Source organism: Saimiri boliviensis, chromosome 7, assembly GCF_048565385.1.
Source record: "Saimiri boliviensis isolate mSaiBol1 chromosome 7, mSaiBol1.pri, whole genome shotgun sequence".
Lineage (NCBI taxonomy): Eukaryota > Metazoa > Chordata > Mammalia > Primates > Cebidae > Saimiri > Saimiri boliviensis.
In genome coordinates, this window is record NC_133455.1 from 43797329 (window position 1) to 43817003 (window position 19675).

The following is a 19675-nucleotide window of genomic DNA, read 5'->3' on the forward strand; positions in this document are numbered from 1 at the left end:
CTGCAGCTCAATTAATATTTAAAAATAAATTTAGTGTACCCTCAGTGTACAATGTTTTTAAAGTCTATAGTAGTGTATCCAGTAACGTCCTAGGCCTTTGCATACACCTACCACTTGCTTAGTGACTCACTCAGAGCAACTTTCAATCCTGCAGGCTCCATTCTTGGTAAGTGCTGTATACAGTATACAGGTGTACCATGTATGGAGTCTTGCTCTGTTGCCCAGGCTGGAGTGCAGTGGCAATATCTTGGCTCACTGCAAATTTTGCCTCCTGGTTCAACTGATTCTTCTGCCTTAGCCTCCCGAGTAGCTGGGATTACAGGTGCCCACCACCGTGCCCTGCTAATTTTAAAAATATTTTTAGTAAAGATGGGGTTTCACCATATTGGCTAGGCTGGTCTCAAACTTCTGAACTCAAGTGATCCACCCACCTTGGCCTCCCAGAGTGCTAGTATTACAAGCATGAGCCACTGCGCCCAGCCCATTTTTTAATCTTTTATAGTGTATTTTTTACTATACGATCCTATGTTTAGATATGCAAATACTTAACATTGTGTTACAATTCCCCACAGTATTTAGTACAGTAATATGATGTACAGTTATGAGGCCAAGGAGCAAAAGGCTATACTATATAGCCTAGGTAAGTAGTAGGCTACACCATCTAGGTTTGTGTAAGTGCACTCTGATATTCACACAATGACAAAATCACTTAATGACACATTCCTTAGAACATATCCCTGTCATTGTGATGTACGACTGTATCTAACAAATTACATATGCATTTTACCCTTTGATCTAGGAATTTCAATTCCAGGAATCAATTCCAAAGTTACACTAGCATAAACTGAAAAAGTCATTTGCACAAAATCTTTATTGTAGGACGTTTTATTCTAGCAAGACTGGAACCTCTCTAAGTGTAAATCAATAGGGGACTGAATGAGTACACCATGTCACAACCATCTAGTGGGGTTTTATGTACCTATAAAAAATGAGGAAAATCTCTGTATACTACTATGAATTTATGTCCAGGATGTATTGTGAAGTGAGAAAAGCAAGGTGAGGAACATGTGCTACATTTATCTTAGTATGCTACGTAAAATAAAACAATAAAGGAAAATACTCATACCATCAGAAAAATGGTTGCTTCTAGAAAGTGAAAGGAATAGGGGAGAGGGAATAGAGATGAAAGTTAGATTTATTTAAATGTATTGGATTGATAAATTTGATTTTAAAACCTCTTAAATATTTCACAAAATTAAAAACTCAATTCCATTGAAAAATCTCTATTAATTAAAAAAAAAAACACAAATGTATATTCAGTTCGTGTTACAGCCACATGGTGAAAAAGTATTCTAAATGGTTTTAAAGCCCAGTAATGTGACTTTAATAATATTGTAAGTCACAGTGTAGGTATTTTATTCTAACACTACGGATAATAGTCTGATAATCTGGAAACAGACAAATGAGTGGCTACATGATGGCTTAATTCAGTTATCCTTGTGTCCTTGAGAGCCAGGATCGTCATCCTCAGAATAGGAGAAAGGAGACACAGAAATGAGATAGAAGAAGTTAAGTAAAAAACCTGTAGCCTTGAATTTTAAGTTGGAAGCTACAGTAGAGATTTTGATGTGATTTATCTTAAAAATATTTCCTAGTTTAGTCTAATGAAAAGGCCTAGAAACCATGATTAACCAAAGAGTAATAAGCCCTCTAACATTCAGATTTTTTTTTTTTTTTTTTTTGAGATGGAATTTTCACTCTTGTCACCCAGGCTGGAGTGCAGTGGCGCAATCTAGGCTCACTGCAACCTCTGACTCTGGGGTTCAAGCGATTCTCATGCCTCAGCCTTCCATGTAATCCCAGCACTAGCTGGGATTACAGGTACCCACCACCACGCTGAGATTATTTTTGTATTTTTGGTAGAGACGGGATTTCACCATGTTGACCAGGCTGGTCTTGAACTCCTGATCTCAGGTGATCTGCTTGCCTTGCCTGTAAAGTGCTGGGATTACAGGCATGAGTCACTGTGCCCCGCCAGATTTATTTCCCACTAAAACAAACCAAAATTCCAGGGAAAGGAAATGTATAAGATGAGTTGGAAACATTTTATCAAGGAGGCTATTAAACAAGATTAAGGTAGTGTTAAAAAGATTCAGGAGTCAACTTAAAGAAATTCACTGGCAAAACATAAAACAATTTCAATTATGCAAGCAAAAAACATATATTCTATAGTTTTTTGAGCAGTGTTTTATATATAAGACTATGTAAACTCTGTTAGTCATCATTTTTACGATTTCTTTATATTTACTGATTTTTGTCTGATTATTCTTTCAGTAACTGGGCATGTATCCATATATGAAAATAAATGCAACTTTACAAAAAGATGGAGCAATCTGATTATCAATAAGATGCAAGCTGCAATGACTTCAATACTAAATATGTTTAAATCAACAGATTCATAATAATACTTATCCACAGAAAGAAAGAAAGAAAGAAGGCCTAGCACCAACAAAATGTACTAGCTTCAGAATGCTGGAGAATCAACTTATTATTTTTAGAATTTAAAAAATAGGGAGAAGGATTAAACATTTACCCTATGTTTCCTAAATCTCACCATTAAGTAACAAAATGGTAGGCAAGGGAAAGTTTCTAATGATAGAAATGTTCTAAGAAATAAATGAAGAAATGCTAGAATTGCAGTATTTTTATCATTCTTCCCCAGTCCCAGTGATCCCCATTGGGGATCCAGACTATGGCATCAATTGCAGCTTATAAAAGCAAAAGAGAGACAGCGTGCCTCCTGATGGACTAGCGCGTCATCTCTAAGGTAGTCTTGCAAAAAAAAAAAATATCGAATCTGAATAGGATCATGCCTTAGATATAACAGCTGACAGGAAAAATAGAGAACATGGGAACCTCCTAATGACACCAGAGGGATGCAATTAGAAAAAATCCCGACTGGGAAAGACGCGGCGGCTCAAGCCTGTAATCCCAGCACTTTGGGAGGCAGAGGCGGCGGATCACAAGGTCAAGAAATCAAGACCATCCTGGCCAACATGGTGAAACCCCGTCTCTGCTAAAAAATACAAAAATTAACTGGGCGTGGTGGCGCGCGTCTGTAGTCCCAGCTATTCAGGAAGCTGAGGCAGGAGAATCGCGCGGAGCCGGGAGGCGGAGGTTGCAGTGAGCCGGGATCACTGCACTCCAGCCTGGCGATAGAATGAGACGCCCTCTCAAAAAAAAAAAAAAAAAAAAAAAAATCCAACTGAGGGAAACTTTAAAGTTCTAATAATTTAATCTTTCTGACAAATAAGTGTCAAGAGACAAAAATGGAGAAGCCAATAAGTTAAAATAGATTTATGGAACTTATCAATCACATTCTATGTCCTAAACTGGTAAATAAAGGGAAAGACGGGATCATTTATCTTGTGTTTCCCATTCAAACTGGGATAATCAAAATAGAATTCCCCAAGTCAAATCACAAACTACGTTTATTAATCACCTAACTATCCATCACAGTTTGTTATTCTCCGGTATTTGTAGTTTCATATACCAGCACTTGCCTTCTGATTCTCTTTTCCAGCCTGTATTTTGGACAGTGAACCAACCACATGGAGATTTATTTTTTAGCTGGTGAAGACTTCATTATGTAAATACTAATGTATTTTTAATTAAATTATACTTTAAGTTCTGGGGTACATGTGCAGAACATGCAGTTTTGTTACATAAGTATACACGTACCATGACGGTTTGCTGCATCCATCATCCCATCATCTACATTAGGTATTTCTCCTAATGCTGTCCCTCCACTATCCCCCCGCGTCCCTCCTCCACCCCTATCCCTCCCCTAGCCTCCCACCACCAGACAGGCCCGGGTGTGTGATGTTCACCTTCCTGTGTCCATGTGTCCTCATTGTTCAACATCCACTTATGAGTGAGAACATGTGGTGTTTGGTTTTCTGTTCTTGTGTCAGTTTGCCGAGAATGATAGTTTCCCGTTTTATCCATATCCCTGTAAAGGACAAAATTCCTTCTGCTAAAGTATTCTTAAAGATAATAATAATAGCGTGACTGATTTCTTGAGTCTTCCTTATGTGCAAGGAACTGTGCATTATGTCATTTAGTAGCACAGTGATACTAATGAAGGCTCTTTATTATTCCCATCTTACAGAAGAGGGAACCAAGGCTTCGAAAATTTGAGTAAATAGCTTATGAGCCCGCAGACAATAACAAGTTAGAAATGTGCACCTGAGCACATGGTTCCCTGTCCTGGGCTGTTACTTTCACCAAATACCTAATTTAACATAAATGTAAATGAAGAGATTGCCTTTTTGGTTAAATGTTCTCTGACACTATAAATATAGTTAAAGGCTCTTAAGAGGTTCCATAGCTTCTAAGATGAATAACATGAATTGAAAATACCATGAAAACTGTACCCCTTTTGTAGCTGGGGGATTCTTGTCTTTGCATCTAGACTGGAGTTCTGCTTTAAATGGATTGCCATTTCAGGATTGCTTTAGGGATCAATGGTAGTAAAGATGAATGTTTTAGTCTAATAATATTAACCTGAATAGATAAAATATGCTATCAAGGGACATAATGTACTTTTGTGTTAAAGAATAAGAAAGGGAAAAAATTAAAAACTAGAGCAGAGAGGTAGAAAGGTGAAGAGGAAAATAGGTTATGGAAATGAGGAGTCAGATTGGGAAATAAGCTTGATGAATAATTAGTGAGAGGGTGATGGGGTAGGTGTAAGCCTGGGCTCACTTTGCAACCTGCATGCTGCACGGTACCTGGAATGCCACCATAAACTGTATAAAGTTTTGTTTTGTTTTTTCTTGTTTTTAATGACAACAAGTCAAACACTACTAATGTATCATAGCAGCCTGGGAGGCTACTGCATAGATGAGGTAGTGACATTTATCTTATACTTTCTCAGCATACAACCTCTGGGTTTTGGCATTCAGTTAAGATTCACTAGGGACCATATGGATGATACTGGCAATTATTTCACACTCTATTCAGGATGCGGTAGAATTTAGCAATGTAGCATCCAGATCCTATCGTGGACTATGATTTAATACTCTCACAAAATGAGAATGGTTTGAAATCTTTGATCTCCAGGAGCCATTCCTGAATCTGTGATCCAGCTAGCTCCAGGAAAATGACTGGAAAATAGATTCTTAGGTTTTGTTTCAAAATACCAAAATGTACTTTGGGCATGATCTTTTAAAATAAGATTAAGTATTAAATCTTGTATTTAATGTATTAAATATAAAATAATAATAAGCTAATGGGGAACGTATTTTGAGAATGAAAAGTACTGTCTCAGGTACATGCTAAGGCATGAATAAGAATGCCCAAGGGTAGGCTGGGATGATTGATTTAAGCCTCAAACAATTTTAATTTAAATCCTCCTTGTCACATGGCTCACATAAATCAATGTCCCTGGGTCCTACCACTCTGTATCGTATTTCAGTACTTTCTGATATCTTTAGTTATTTGTCTGACTTTGCTTAAAAACACACAGCACAGAAATCAGAGGGTTACATTTCCCTCACCTCTGTGGACTACTCCTTTCCCAATAATTCTCTATTCATTGAAGGCTGATGTGCTTCTTACCACAAAGGGACTTGATTTATTCTGAGCCTTGAACTCTCCCTAAGGAAACAAAAATAATGGATAGCATTCTGAAACACTATGATTCATCATGGGTTAGATACTGGTTTGTGTAACTAGTTTATCAAACTACATGTTCTAGAGAAAGAAAAGTGAGCTGAATATGATAGGTGCTTAATAGATACAGTTTGCCAATGGGTACAACTGTACATAAAGATGGAAATAATAGACACTGAGGACTACAAAAGGGAGTCAGTGGGAGGGGGTGAGGACTGCCAAATTACCTATTGGTTACAATGTTTGCTCTTTGGGTAATGGGTACACTAGAAATCGAATCCCTACCAGTATGCAATGCCATGTAACTAACATTCACATGTACCCCCTGAATCTTAAATAAAATAGCATTAAAAATGCAGTTTGTGATTTGATGAAATATATTCTCTATTCTCAGAATTCCTTCTCTAAACACAAAATGTTCAGCCAAGGCAGTCACTATTTTTATTTTGGCTCTGAATGAAGCATTGACTGCTTTAACTGGCATGTTCTACAGAAAAACAAGGTCACACCCTGAGGTCCTGCCGCCCCTTGTAGTATAGGATTTCCTCTCTGCACAGACAAAAAGTCATCGCATTTGCTATTGTGATGACTTATTATATTAAGAACCCTCCACTCTGTAAACAAGGCAATCTAAAATACATTGACGCAAATTATAAACAAAAATAATTCTGTATAAATAAGTTTCAGTTTCTTAAAGGGATCTACGTTTATTTGTGAAGCCGAACTTGATATTTATATACAGCCTTTACTTTCGTTGTTATTGTTTTCAATTTCTTTAGATATTTAATGCATAACCCTCCCTGACTCTCATAAACTGTTGTCTGATCACTATATTTTCTTCTTTCCTACCTGTGTTATAAGCAATATAAATTTTACCAACTCATCCATGTTTTAAACCTGAGCTGTCTCATATGCTAGCCACTAGCTACATCTGGCTACTGAATACTTAAAATGTGGCTAATGTGAATTGTGATGTGTTGTAAGTGTAAAATACACACTGTATTAGTCGGAGCTCTCTAGAGTTATAGAATATATCAAAGGGAGTTTATTAAGGAGAATTGACTCACATGATCAAAAGGTAGAGTTCCACAATAGGCAGTCAGCAAGCTGAGGAGCAAGGAAGCCAGTAGTGTCTCAGTCTGAGTCCCAAAAACGTCAAAAGTAGGGAAGCCAACAGTGCAGCCTTTAGTCTGCAGCAAACCACTGATGTAAGTTCAAGAGTCCAAAAGCTGAAAAATTTGTAGTCCGATGTTGGAAGGCAAGAAGCAACCAGCACAGGATAAAGATGAAGGCTGGAAGACTCAGGAAGTCTGCTCTTCCATTTTCTTCTGCTTGCTTTATTTTAGCCATGCTGACAGCTGATTAGGTGGTGCTCAGGCAGATTGAGGGTGGGTCTGCCTCTACCAGTCCACTGACTCAAATGTTAATCTCCTTTGGCAACACTCTCACAGACACACCAAGGAACAATACTTTGATTTCTTCGATCCAATCAAGTTGACAATCAATATTAACCATCACACACACTAAATTTCAGACTTAGTAAAACAAAAGAATATAAAATGTCTTTAATATTTTTATATTGACTACATGTTTCAATGATAATATTTAAACTATAAAACAATAAAATAATTTCAGTTGTTTCTTTTTCTTTTAAAAAATTACTACTTGAATATTTTAAGTTAAATATGTGGTTTACATTATATTTCCATTAGAAAAAATTTTTATGAATAATACAAATTATTAGCAATGATATGTCATGTCTGGAGTACAGAGTTAACAAATAAAATAATTTAGTGACTATTCTGTCAATAGTTTTTAGGACAAAAAAAAAAACACCTTTTTTTTTTTTTTGAGACAGAATCTAAGTCTGTCACCCAGGCTGGAGTGCAAGGTCTGATCTTGGCTCACTGCAACTTCTGCCTCCCGAGTTCAAGAGATTCTCCTGCCTCAGCCTCTCAAGTAGTTGGAATTACAGGCGCCTGCCTCCACACCCAGCTAATTTTGTATTTTTAGTAGAGATTGGGTTGGTCATGTCGGCTAGGCTGGTCTCGAACTCTTGACCTTAAGTGATCTGCCCACTTTGGTTTCCCAAAGTGCTGGGATTACAGGTGTGAGCCACCACGCCTGGCCAGCACAGAAAACACTACACTAGTGCATTTTTTAAAGACATACAATAATATTTTTCCATTATAGTAGCTTTTATCTAATGGGCATTCAGTAAATGTCTCAAGCAAATAAATAAATGAATGTAGTAATTCTTTAAAACTGATTTTTAAAAGTCAGAAGTATTAATGAATTAACAGAGATGTTATTTTTTTCTTATTTCAAGAGCATTTTTTGTTGTAATTTATTTTATCTGGTAGAAAAATTTAACCCATGCCATCATAAAGAATTGAGTAAACTGCTCACTTTTGGAAATGATTTTTGACATTTGCTCTATATTAGAGGAAGAATGCTTAAAGTTCTCACTGAAGTTTTCTAGAGTGACATAGAAAAGAAAAGCTCTTAATACCTGTTTTGATACTGGGTGAATATATCAAAGAATCATGGATTGAATCTAAAAACATTCAGATTATACCTGAATATTATTTATGTCTAATGTAATCTTTTTTCTTAATGAAAGAGGGAACTTGAAAAACCATAAGGAAGTTGGCCCTTGGAATCCCACAGGATTATAAAAGTCAAATTTCTCTTTTTGTATTTTATGATATCAGAATTAGAAGAAGTTAGGAAATTGTTAGCCCCTGATTGTCTATGACTGGTTATCTTCTGACTAACAGGACTTGCATAATTTTATCTTGACTGGAATAAAAGAAAAATTATAATCATCTAGAGGAAATCATACAGAATTGGCAGGTGCAAATATTGTTAAGACTCCAACTGTTCATTCCTGTAGAAACTGACACATCATTAGTAATCATAACTGCATTCCTGATGTCATACACATTCCAGTCAGGGTAACCAAAGTGATCATTTCTCATGGGCCCAGACAAATTGTTATCCCAAACACTAGGGTACTTACTATCCTTCCTACACATGGAGTATTCTGTCTGGCTTTTCCTTTCTTTCCTGATACATGTGCCTTTCATTATTGTTACTGGTGTATTGTTGTCTTTAAGAATGTATAACAGTTTGAATGTAGAGATTGAGAATCATTCATGCTTATATCTATCCCAGTGCCTGATGCATAATAGATGTTCAGTAAGTGATTGAGAAAGAAAGAGAGGAGGAGAGAGGCAGGAAAGCATATTAGTGCTTTCTGCCTATGACTGGAAGCATCTTAGTTGGAGGGTGGGGAAGGGGTGGGATGCATGATCAATGGTGGAGAGGCTGTGGGAATACCTCCAGCTTTCTAATCTGTTCTGATACACGTGTACTTTACATGAGCCTATAGTTACTGTCACAAATCTTCTCCAACCCAAATCTGTCTAATAAATTACCCAGTCTCAGGTATTTCTTTATAGCAATGAGATAATGGACTAATACAATCGGCTACTCAGACATCTAACAACTCAGCTCTCTCTTCTAGCTCAGCTGAGTTCCTGGCATGCTCAAGATGTTTAAAGAAAAGAAAATGATTAAAAAATATGAGTAAAGCAGAAGAGACTAGTTTAAGAAGCTGATTTGAAAAAGAACCCACAAGAACAATTAGAAATAGAAGTGATAATAGCTGAAAGGTTTTTAAAAATTAAAGAGACACTGGTACATCACGAACTGCCTAACATCAAATAAAAAGATTTTGAAGGTCTCTAGAGAGAAAACAGAATCTCTCTGGAGTAATGCTATATTGACAGATACCTTCTCAAGAACAATCGTGAAAAGCAAAAGGCAGTTAAAAGCGTCAATAAGTTATAAGAAAAATACAAAATTATCTTATTTCCAAGATTAAATTATAAGAAGAGATTAAAAATTGAAAAAAGAAAACTATAAAACCATAAATCACGCTTTCTATATTCAGTCAAATGGTATTTCCAGAATAAGGGTGAAAAGATATTTTAACGAATAAAAACTGAGTTTTCCTAATGGGCCTGCAATATTCTACAGGATGTCCTTTAGGCAAAAAGAAGGGAATCCCAAAAACCAAACCCAAGAGGCAAGAAGAATAATAAATTTAAAAATGTAAAAAGTAAATAAATAAGTTAATAGAGACCAATGTTAACTAAACAGAACTAAAACAATATGGTCTGAACCAATCAGTGCTACATTTCCTCTTTCTGGGAAACAGACTACACAGAGAGAGAGAGCTAGTAAGTCACAGTGGACTCTTATTGTAACCTGAATTCCAGCTAGTAAGTCCATTGGGAGCATGTGACTGAGTTCTCACCAATGGAAATGTGAAGAGAAGTGATGTTTCTTTTCCAGTCCAAGGTTGCTAAAGGGAGAATAGGAGTTCTCCACATTTTTTCTCTCTCTTTTATGTGGTTGAAAATAAATTCAGAAACAGTTCACAAATGGGAGTTGTCCAGATTCCTAAAATATCAGGAGAGGAAAAATTACCAGAGTCACCTAACCTGCATCAGGTTGTGACATGAATAAAAAATTAATTTTTGTTTTATTAACACTGCCAAAACTTTAGCAATTCTCTTTGTGACCATTAGCATATTCAGCCAACCAATCCTAACAAACAAAAATCAAAATAGAATTAAAATACCAATACTGAATTTGGGAGAAAGTAATTTAGGTGTTCTAAGGTCCTTGCATTATTCAGATAAGCAATAAGGACATTAATTGTCCTTAGACTTTGATGAGTGAAATACGGTAATATTTCTAGAATATAAATAGAATGCATGGCTTCCAAAGTAACAGAAATAAAAAAATTAAATGTCAAATGAGTACTCAGTTTATCTAAAAGAAAAGAGAAGAAGATGCAAGCATAACAAAGGCAGGACAAATACACAGTACAAAATTGATGGTAGAAATCACCAAAATATTTTAGCTATTTTAAAAATACTCAAGCCAAATACAAAAATGGTCGATCTGCATTTAAAAATTTCCAGCATTTTTAAATGTACTCTCTCCTACTGTAAAGGAGAGAGTTCTCAAACAAAAAGATCTAGAAAATTTGGGATTAACAAAATGAAAGTTGGAATCCAAAGAATTGAAAATAAATAAGAGTAGAAGACAGTTATGTAGCAATTTTTAATATCAGAAAATATCTTTTAAGGCACAAACATTTCTAGAGAAAAAGAATGTCACTATAAATTAAAAAATACTTCAATTTTCCATGGAGATATTAACATTCAAAGCTGATGTGTTATGAATAACAGAGTCTCAAAAGAAATTTAAGATATTGTACAACTACAATGTGAAATAGATAAATTATTCACTACAGAGTAAGTGATATAGTTCAGTAATGATTGATCAAGATAGAAATACAAAAGTAAGGCTACAAAAGATATGAACATTACAATTATTGCATTTGAGCTAATAAAAATACAATCAACACTACATGTAAAAACCGAAAACATACATTCTTTCTACTGCACTTGAGACATTTATTGAAATTGACTCCTATTGGGTCCTGATAAAAGCTTAAATACATTTCAAAGGATTGGTCTACATGGGCCAACTTTCTTAGTAACTGCAATCAATTTCAAAATTAATAGAATAAATAAATAGAAATATGTCAAAAATTTGGACATTAGGAAACTCACTTTAAATTGGGCAAGTGACAAAAAGTGAAAATGGAAATTAGTAAATATTTAGAACTGAATGTTTATGAATATCTTACCTATTAGCCTTATGGAATACAACTAACACAGTACTTAGATAAAATGTTATAATATGGTTTGGCTCTATGTCCCCACCCAAATTCCATGTCTAATTGTAATCCCTACGTGTGGAGGGAGGGACCTGGTGGGAGATTACTGGATCATGGGGGTGTTCTCCCTCATGCTGTTCTCATGATAGTGAGTGAGTTCTCATGAGATCTATTGATTTAAAAGTGCCCATTTTCCCTTTGCTCTCTGTCTCTCCTGCTGCCCTGTAAGACATGCCTTGCTTCCCCTTCATCTTCTGCCATGATTGTAAGTTTCCTGAGTTCTCCCAGCCGTGTTGCACTGTGAGTCAATTAAACGTCTTTCCTTTATAAATCACTCAGTCTCAGGTAGTTCTTTATAACAGTGCAAAAACGGACTAACACATGTTGTAACCCTAATTTATTTTATTAGGAAAAAAGATGTGAAAATGAATGAACTAAGCATCTATTTCAGTCAGTTTTGCTGTAGTACATACCACCATGAATCTCAGTGTCTTGTACTAACAAAAATGTATTTCCTTTTCACATTAGATATAAGTCAGATACTGCTCTGCCCCACTGTTGCTCTGTCCTAGGGCTCTGCTTCATGTGTTTTCTCATTCCAAGACCCAGGTTGAAGGAACTACTGTGGGGAACAGTGTATTCTTGTTTCTAAAGGCAGGGTGAAAAACAAGATAGCTGTTGGAAATTCATTTGTACCTTAAAGCTGCTCCCCAGAACTGGTACGTCGTCAAATCTAGTCTATGCCCAAGCTCGAGGTTGACAGATTGAGGTGTGTTCCAAAGAAATACACTATTGTCTGCTATCTAAATTGAAAAAAAAAAAAGTTTTTTTCTTTCTATAATCAAAATGTATTAACTCCCTCCCCTAATGAAGAAATCCTAATATTTCATCCAATCTCAGATTCAAGATCAATACCTAGGGTCTCATGATAGTCTCTCCACTGAGTGAAGATCTAGAGATCTATCACATAAAAAGGCACTTCCCTCAAATACACAATCATGGGATAGTGAACAATTACTGCAACAACTACTCCCATTGTAAAGAGGATAAGAAATGTTACTTGATTAGGTCTTTATTTTGCCCAGTCTATGGTATTCCATGGTGCTGAGTTCTTCTCTCCAGAAGAGTTATTTTCTATTTTCTTTCTTGAGCACATTTCAAAAGGGCATTGAATAATATTCATCTCTGGGGGCTGAGCAGCTTGTTAAGCCTACTTTCTTCTTCTAGAAAGCTGGTAGCCCAAAAGTTTTTTTTATATTTTAACAGTTACATTCTATTTTAATCCAGGCTATTGAAACTTTTGGCATTATAGCTCTCTGAAAAACATGATTGTCGATTCAGTGATTTGATTTTAATCAGCAACATGTGCAAATAACTACACCTCTGTTATTTGGAAATCTGTCTTTCTCTCCAGACTTACTTATAAATAATGTGAGCTACTCAGTTTCAAGGAAACTATTGACATATCCTTTTTTAAAGACATTTTGCCTAACTAGCATGGTTTTCTAGGAGTTATCTTAAACCATTCAGAGTTTTTAACAAAGGATATGAATGGCAATGTCTTTCATTTGGGCATGTGTCTTAATCAGAGATTTTGTTGCTCAAAACAGTTATTTTCTACTAATTTAAAAAAATGTGTATTCCTAGCCTGCATTCCTCAGAATTTCTGGTTACTCTAATTTCTCTTTCTTCCTTGCTTGCAAAGCAACCAATTCTTCTCTGAGCTCATATGACAATTTGGAGGAAAAGGTAACATTATAATAATCTGTTGCTAAACTTCTTCTTCCAAAGTCACTCTTTAATAGGTAGATCTATTATCTGCTTTCCAAGTTATTAAAAGTGACAGTTTGCTAAATATTTTGCCATTGCATGCCATGAGTCATCATTTTTACAGCCTCTGATCATAGTTTCTTTACAACTTCTCTCTTGGCCTCAAAGTCAAGACACAGATTTTCAATTGTTATGGGAGTACTTGTCGTTGAGATACTAAGATTTGTTTTAATCAACTTTGCTATAGTAACAAATGGGCTCAAATGCTTAGCTCTTACACCAACAAAAATTAATTTCTTGCTCATGTTACACAGAATCTTGGCTCAGCTATAGTTCTGCTAGAGGTTTAAGTAGGGTGAGTTTTGCTCTGTCTTCCTAGTGCATGACCCAGGCTGAAAGTCCAGCTTTTGTGCTACCAATTCACAGTATCTCCTTAGAGTTGTGCTCAGAATTGGTAGTTAAAGAATTGACATCTTGTCCCTCTGGCTTACATTTCATTCCCACAGAAGTTAGAGAGTTCAGACCAAAATTAATGAGCAGAGAAGTAGAGTCCTTTTATAAAGAAGCATGAGATAAATGATCATATATGCTACCATTTTATATAATTTAAAAGAAAATAACAGAATAAACCACCCCTTAAAAATGGAGTCATTAACAAATAGCAGAAATAAATTTAATTGAAAACAAGCATGTCAAAAATTAACCAAATTAAATCTTTTTAAAGAATACTGATAAAAGTGAGAAACTTCTGTGAAGGTTGACCAAGTTAAATGAGAGAAGGCAAAATAAACAATGTTAAGAGTGAAAAAGAGGCTATAACCAGAGATGTGACCAAGATTACAAAGAAATAAGAAAATCAGATAAACAATTTGATTGGAAAAGTTAGAAAACGTGGAAAAATTTGTAGAACGATGCGGCTATTCACAACTTAAAAAAAAAAAATGTGAACACCTAAATAGTGCCATAAAGAAATTGAATCAGTAATGAAAAATGTAAGATTTACTAAGTTAAAGCAGGAGTTCCAGACACTCTTATAGGCAAGTTTTATCAGACATTCAAGGAAAAAATGCTTTGATCTTACACAAAATATGTGTGGAATATAAAATAGAAAAGGAGAACCTACCCATCCCACCTTACTAATTCAACAAGCTAAGTTAACTTTGAGGAGTTTAACCTGACAAGAACAGGAAAAGAAAGGCAAATGTATAAAAACATCTTATTTACCAACATGAATCCAAAAATATTAAACATACTATTTCTATCAGGAATGTATTAAAAGGTTAATGTATCTTGAACAATTTGGATTTATTTCAGCAATGTAAGCTTTGTTTAACATTAGAAACTCAGTCATAGTAGTTTTTAATATAAAAACTTCAAATCAAAAGAATTAGATTATTATCTCAATGAAGACACAAAAAACATTTTAATAAAATTCAACATTGGTTAATGATAAAAATATCTAATAAGTTAGATATAAAAAGTACACTTTAACTGATAAACAGAATCTAAACAAAATGCTCAGAAAACATTTTAATACTAATATGTTGTAAAAATTTACTTTAAGATTATAAATAAGACAAGACTATCTTCTGTGACCACTCCTATTCAACTCTGTGTCCGGGGTAATACATAAGGCAAGCAAAAGAGGCAAAAGATATAAGGACTGCAAAGGAAAAATATTATTATTTGCATCATAAAGTATAGCAATGTTGTTGAAAACAAAATCAAATATGAAAATCAATTACTTTTCTAAGCACAGCAACAGAGACTAATAATAATATGCCAATTATAGTATCTTCAAGAAATATTAAGTACCTAGAAATAAGTGTCACATAAGATGTATCACACCATAATAGAAAAAACAAATTTGTACAGAAAGACATTAAGGAGACTTGCATGGAGAGATATACTGTCTTAGTGAATTCATACCTTTAATATAATAAAATATTATATATATATAATATATTATAAATATATAAAATTTAAAATCTCAACAGGCATTTTTTGTGAAAATTAGCAAATAAATTTTAAATTTCATATTTAAAGAAAAGCCAGAGAATAGCCAGACCTTTCCTGAAGTAAAAGATTAGTGATTGAACATACTTCATCACATATCTAGACTAATAAATCTTCAACATTAAGATGGTGTGATATTGGTACAGAGACAGACAAATGAACCATTGAAACAGAAAGAGGTATACAGAAACATATCCCTGGCAGGATAAAATACTGGCATATAACAGGACCAGTGCTGCAAACCCCTGGAAAAAGAATATACTTTTCATTAAGTAGAGCTGGGACAACTGAGTTTTTATATTAAAAAAAAATTGAATTTGTTATTCCTCAGCTTACAAAAAGTCATTTCTAAGTTAATACAAGGATTTAATTGTGCAAGTTAAAACAATAAAGAAAACATTGGGCAGACAATATAAGATACCCTATGTCTTCAGAAATATATATTAAATAAGATGTTAAAATCCCCCCCCACTAAATTACAGTATAGACAAAGTTAACTACACTAAAATGAGAATTAAAACATATCATAAGAAAATAAAAAGGCACAGATTTAAAAATGTATTTGCAAAACATGTAATGCAAAATGGCTTTATAACAAAAGTGTAACGAACTTCTACTCATACCCCACTCCCCCCAAAAAAATCAAAATAAAAGAAAAATTGGCAAAAGACTTGAAGAGACTTAACTTTACAGATTAGGTATCATGAATAATGTCACTTAGAAAATAATGTTTATGCTCATTAGCAATCAGAGAAATGCAAATTAAACCCATAATGAGTTATAATTTTATATCTATTAAATAGGAAAAAAGTTAAATTATTGCAAGTATTGATAAGGCTGAGGAGATACTGGAACTCTTGTGTACTGATAGTGGGACTGTTGATCAGTACAACTTTGTGAAAAAACATTAGCATTTTCTAGAAGGATGAAAATACGCAAACATTTTAATCTAGCACTTTCACTGTTTGGTATATATTCTAGAAACATTCTTTTACATGTTCATCAGAATATACTGTTCAAAAACACAAAAACAAAAAAAAACCTAGAATGTAACCATATGCCCATTATTATAAAAGCAATAAACAAATTCTGACATTTTTACCTAACAAAATACTATGTATTTGAGAAAAAATCATAAATTACAGTTACACACAACACTTTGGATGAATTCAGGAACATAATGTTTAGTGAAAAAAATAAATTTGATGATGCCAACATATGTGTTAAAACTATAATGAAAAGCAAGGGAGTGATAAAAACAAAATTTAGAATTATGATCCCCTGAACAGAGAGAACCGGGTAAAATGAAAGGTACATGAAAGACAGCACTGGCAAAGGTAACATTTTTTTTTAAACTGGGTGGTGGGTAAATGAGAGCTGTATCATTTTTAATATTTATATATGTATATATATATATATATATACACATACATATATAAGTATTCTTTCTTACCCAATATTTGATTACAAGACACCAATGAAGAATTCAAGAGGCAGAGGAATTAGCCACACCTTGGGGACACCTATATATGACACTTAGTGACATAATGAGATGATAGACGTATCTTTCAGGGCAATGAAGAGCCAGAGGGCAAAATTTAGAAATAACACCATCCTAGCACTGTATGCATAATGAGATTCCCCTTCTTCAAGATGCCATCTCCGGGAAGAGGGAATGAGGGAAGCCTCTTCCTTCTGAGAAAGCACGTACAGCCCTAATGAAGAATGAGGAACATTTTGAGCATTAAACTTAACGAAGAATTTCTTAAAGAAAACTGCTTTAAATTAAAAGAGGCCGAATTATCTTTAATGGACAAGTGTCCTCCCCTCTCAACATTAACAATGAAAATAGAGACTCCAGAGGTAGGCAGCATAAAATAAAACAGTATTCTGGGGACACCTAAGTCATTGGGTGCATTCAGCTTTAATCTTACTTGAAGTACTATAGGAATAAATTCAGGTTGCTTTCATGGCATATTAGGAAACTGGCCCCAATCCAGACTTGGGGATTGGATAGGGAAGTAGTCACAGAAGGCTCCTTGAGACGTAAGAGACCAGGAGAAATTAGTTTGGGGAGTTTTTCAAACAGAAGAAAGAGCACATATAAGAATTATTCTCTTCTTGCCTACCACTGACTCTCTCTCTCTCTCTCTCTCTCTCTCTCTCTCTGTGTATATATATATATATATATATATATATATATATATATATACACACACACACACACACAGACACACACACACATATATATACACACACATACATACATGTGCCTATATATGCACTACTTTTCTTTTTCTTTTTTTTTTTTTTTTGAGACGGAGTTTCGCTCTTGTTACCCAGGCTGGAGTGCAATGGCACGATCTCGGCTCACCGCAACCTCCGCCTCCTGGGTTCAGGCAATTCTCCTGTCTCAGCCTCCTGAGTAGCTGGGATTACAGGCACACACCACCATGCCCAGCTAATTTTTTGTATTTTTAGTAGAGACGGGGTTTCACCATGTTGACCAGGTTGGTCTCGATCTCTTGACCTTGTGATCCACCCGCCTCGGCCTCCCAAAGTGCTGGGATTACAGGCTTGAGCCACCGCGCCCGGCCTTACTTTTCTATGAGACAGAGTAGTAACCCTTTACTTAAGAAACATTCTGAATCAAGAGAGATCTAGGCACCTATTCTCTAGGTTCACAGAGTCCTTGGAACTTTCCATCCTTGTATTCTTATCACTATCAAGAGATTGAGACCATCCTGACCAACATGGTAAAACCCCATCTCTACTAAAAAATACAAAAATTAGCTGGGCGCAGTGGTGCATACCTATAGTCTCAGCTGCTCAGGAGGCTGAGGCAGGAGAATTGCTTGAACCTGGGAGGCAGAGGTTGCAGTGAGCCAAGATCACGCCATTGCACTCCAGCCTGGTGCCTGGTGACAGAACAAGACTCTGTCTCAACAACAACAACAACAAACAAACAAACAAACAAACAAACAAAATTTCTTATCTGTCTTTCCTTCTAAAGATTTCTATCACTTTCCCAAGCATAGAGCTTGGTACAAATAAAGTATTCAACAAACATTTAATAAATGTTGAAAGAATAAAAATCTGATTAGAATAAATGATTAAAGGGAAAAGCTACATTGGTGAGCTGAAAAAATCCAAAAGAAGAGAAATCTAAGAATGTGCAAGAAACTGGTTCAGAAGCAACCTGAAGAGAAGACATATTTTAATTTCAGTGAAGTCAATTTAGTCTCCATTGACCTCTTGCTATTCGATGCATCAAAGAGTGGTGCTATCCTTTAGCAAATTGTTTCAGTATTTGTTTGTCTTATTGGTTCTGGGAATCAAGACAGGCTTATCCAAAACGTAATCAATATTATATTGAGGTCTGATTATATAAGATCTGATTCTGCAAAGGTGATCCAAAAAGATGATGAATTTTCTATATAGCATATCATATTTATTGTACTGCTAAATGAATGATTGCTGTAACTGAATTAAAGTCATTACTAGCATATTACGCAGAGCCTATTGTTTCTTCCGGGTGGTGAAAACCTGGCAAATTATAAAGCCAAACAGAATAAAATCTTACATTGCACTCCAGGTTTGCAAAGAGTGATACAATGTAACTCTAGGGGTTTGGGACAAGTACTATAATGAGAGCTTATTATTGGACTCTAGCTTTGAATGAACTTTGGGTTTTCCTTTTAAGTAGAAGGCTGTATTATAGGACAAAGAGCTTTATCTCTTGTGACGGGAAACCTAAGAATAACTGTTCTTTATGAGTCATGCAAACACATTCCAAAAAAGGCTTTCTTCTATTAAACATCTGTAACAACTCTTCCTGTCCTTTCCCACCACCTCAGCCCAGGTAGAGCTGACAGGCAAGGGATAATGGGCAGCGATATTTTTACTCTATTGAATTTCAATAAAGGAACAAAAAATAATTCACAAGAACATATAATATTTCAATTCTCTCTCTTCAGAGACAAAATGTGGCCAAGAGTGACCTTTGGGAACAGGAACTATAGAATAATTCTTTTTTTCAGTTTGTAGCTGCTGCCAATTTCTCACCAATGGAGAGAATTCCAGCTCCCTGGTTGAGTCCTCATTTCAGCATCTTTTGTAAGGATGAACATTTGAAGTCTAGAGAAAATGTTTTGCTCTGTGTGGTGTTCAGCCTTACCCGGGCTGCCCCTGATGCCAATTTTTTCTTCACAAACGAATCTGATTTCTTTTATTTATAGAAAGCTAGCATTTAGGGCTCAAGATAAAATATGAAAATGTTGTTTTCACCTATTTAAAAATCAGAAAGAGAATGTATACCTTTTAAACAAAACCTTAGATTTCTCTATTAAAAATCAACCAGATAGACTGCATTCTTCAACTTTTTCATCACTTGGAGAGACTGAGTGAAGGAGAAGGGTAATCATTTTTTATGGAGTTTTTGGCCAAATAATT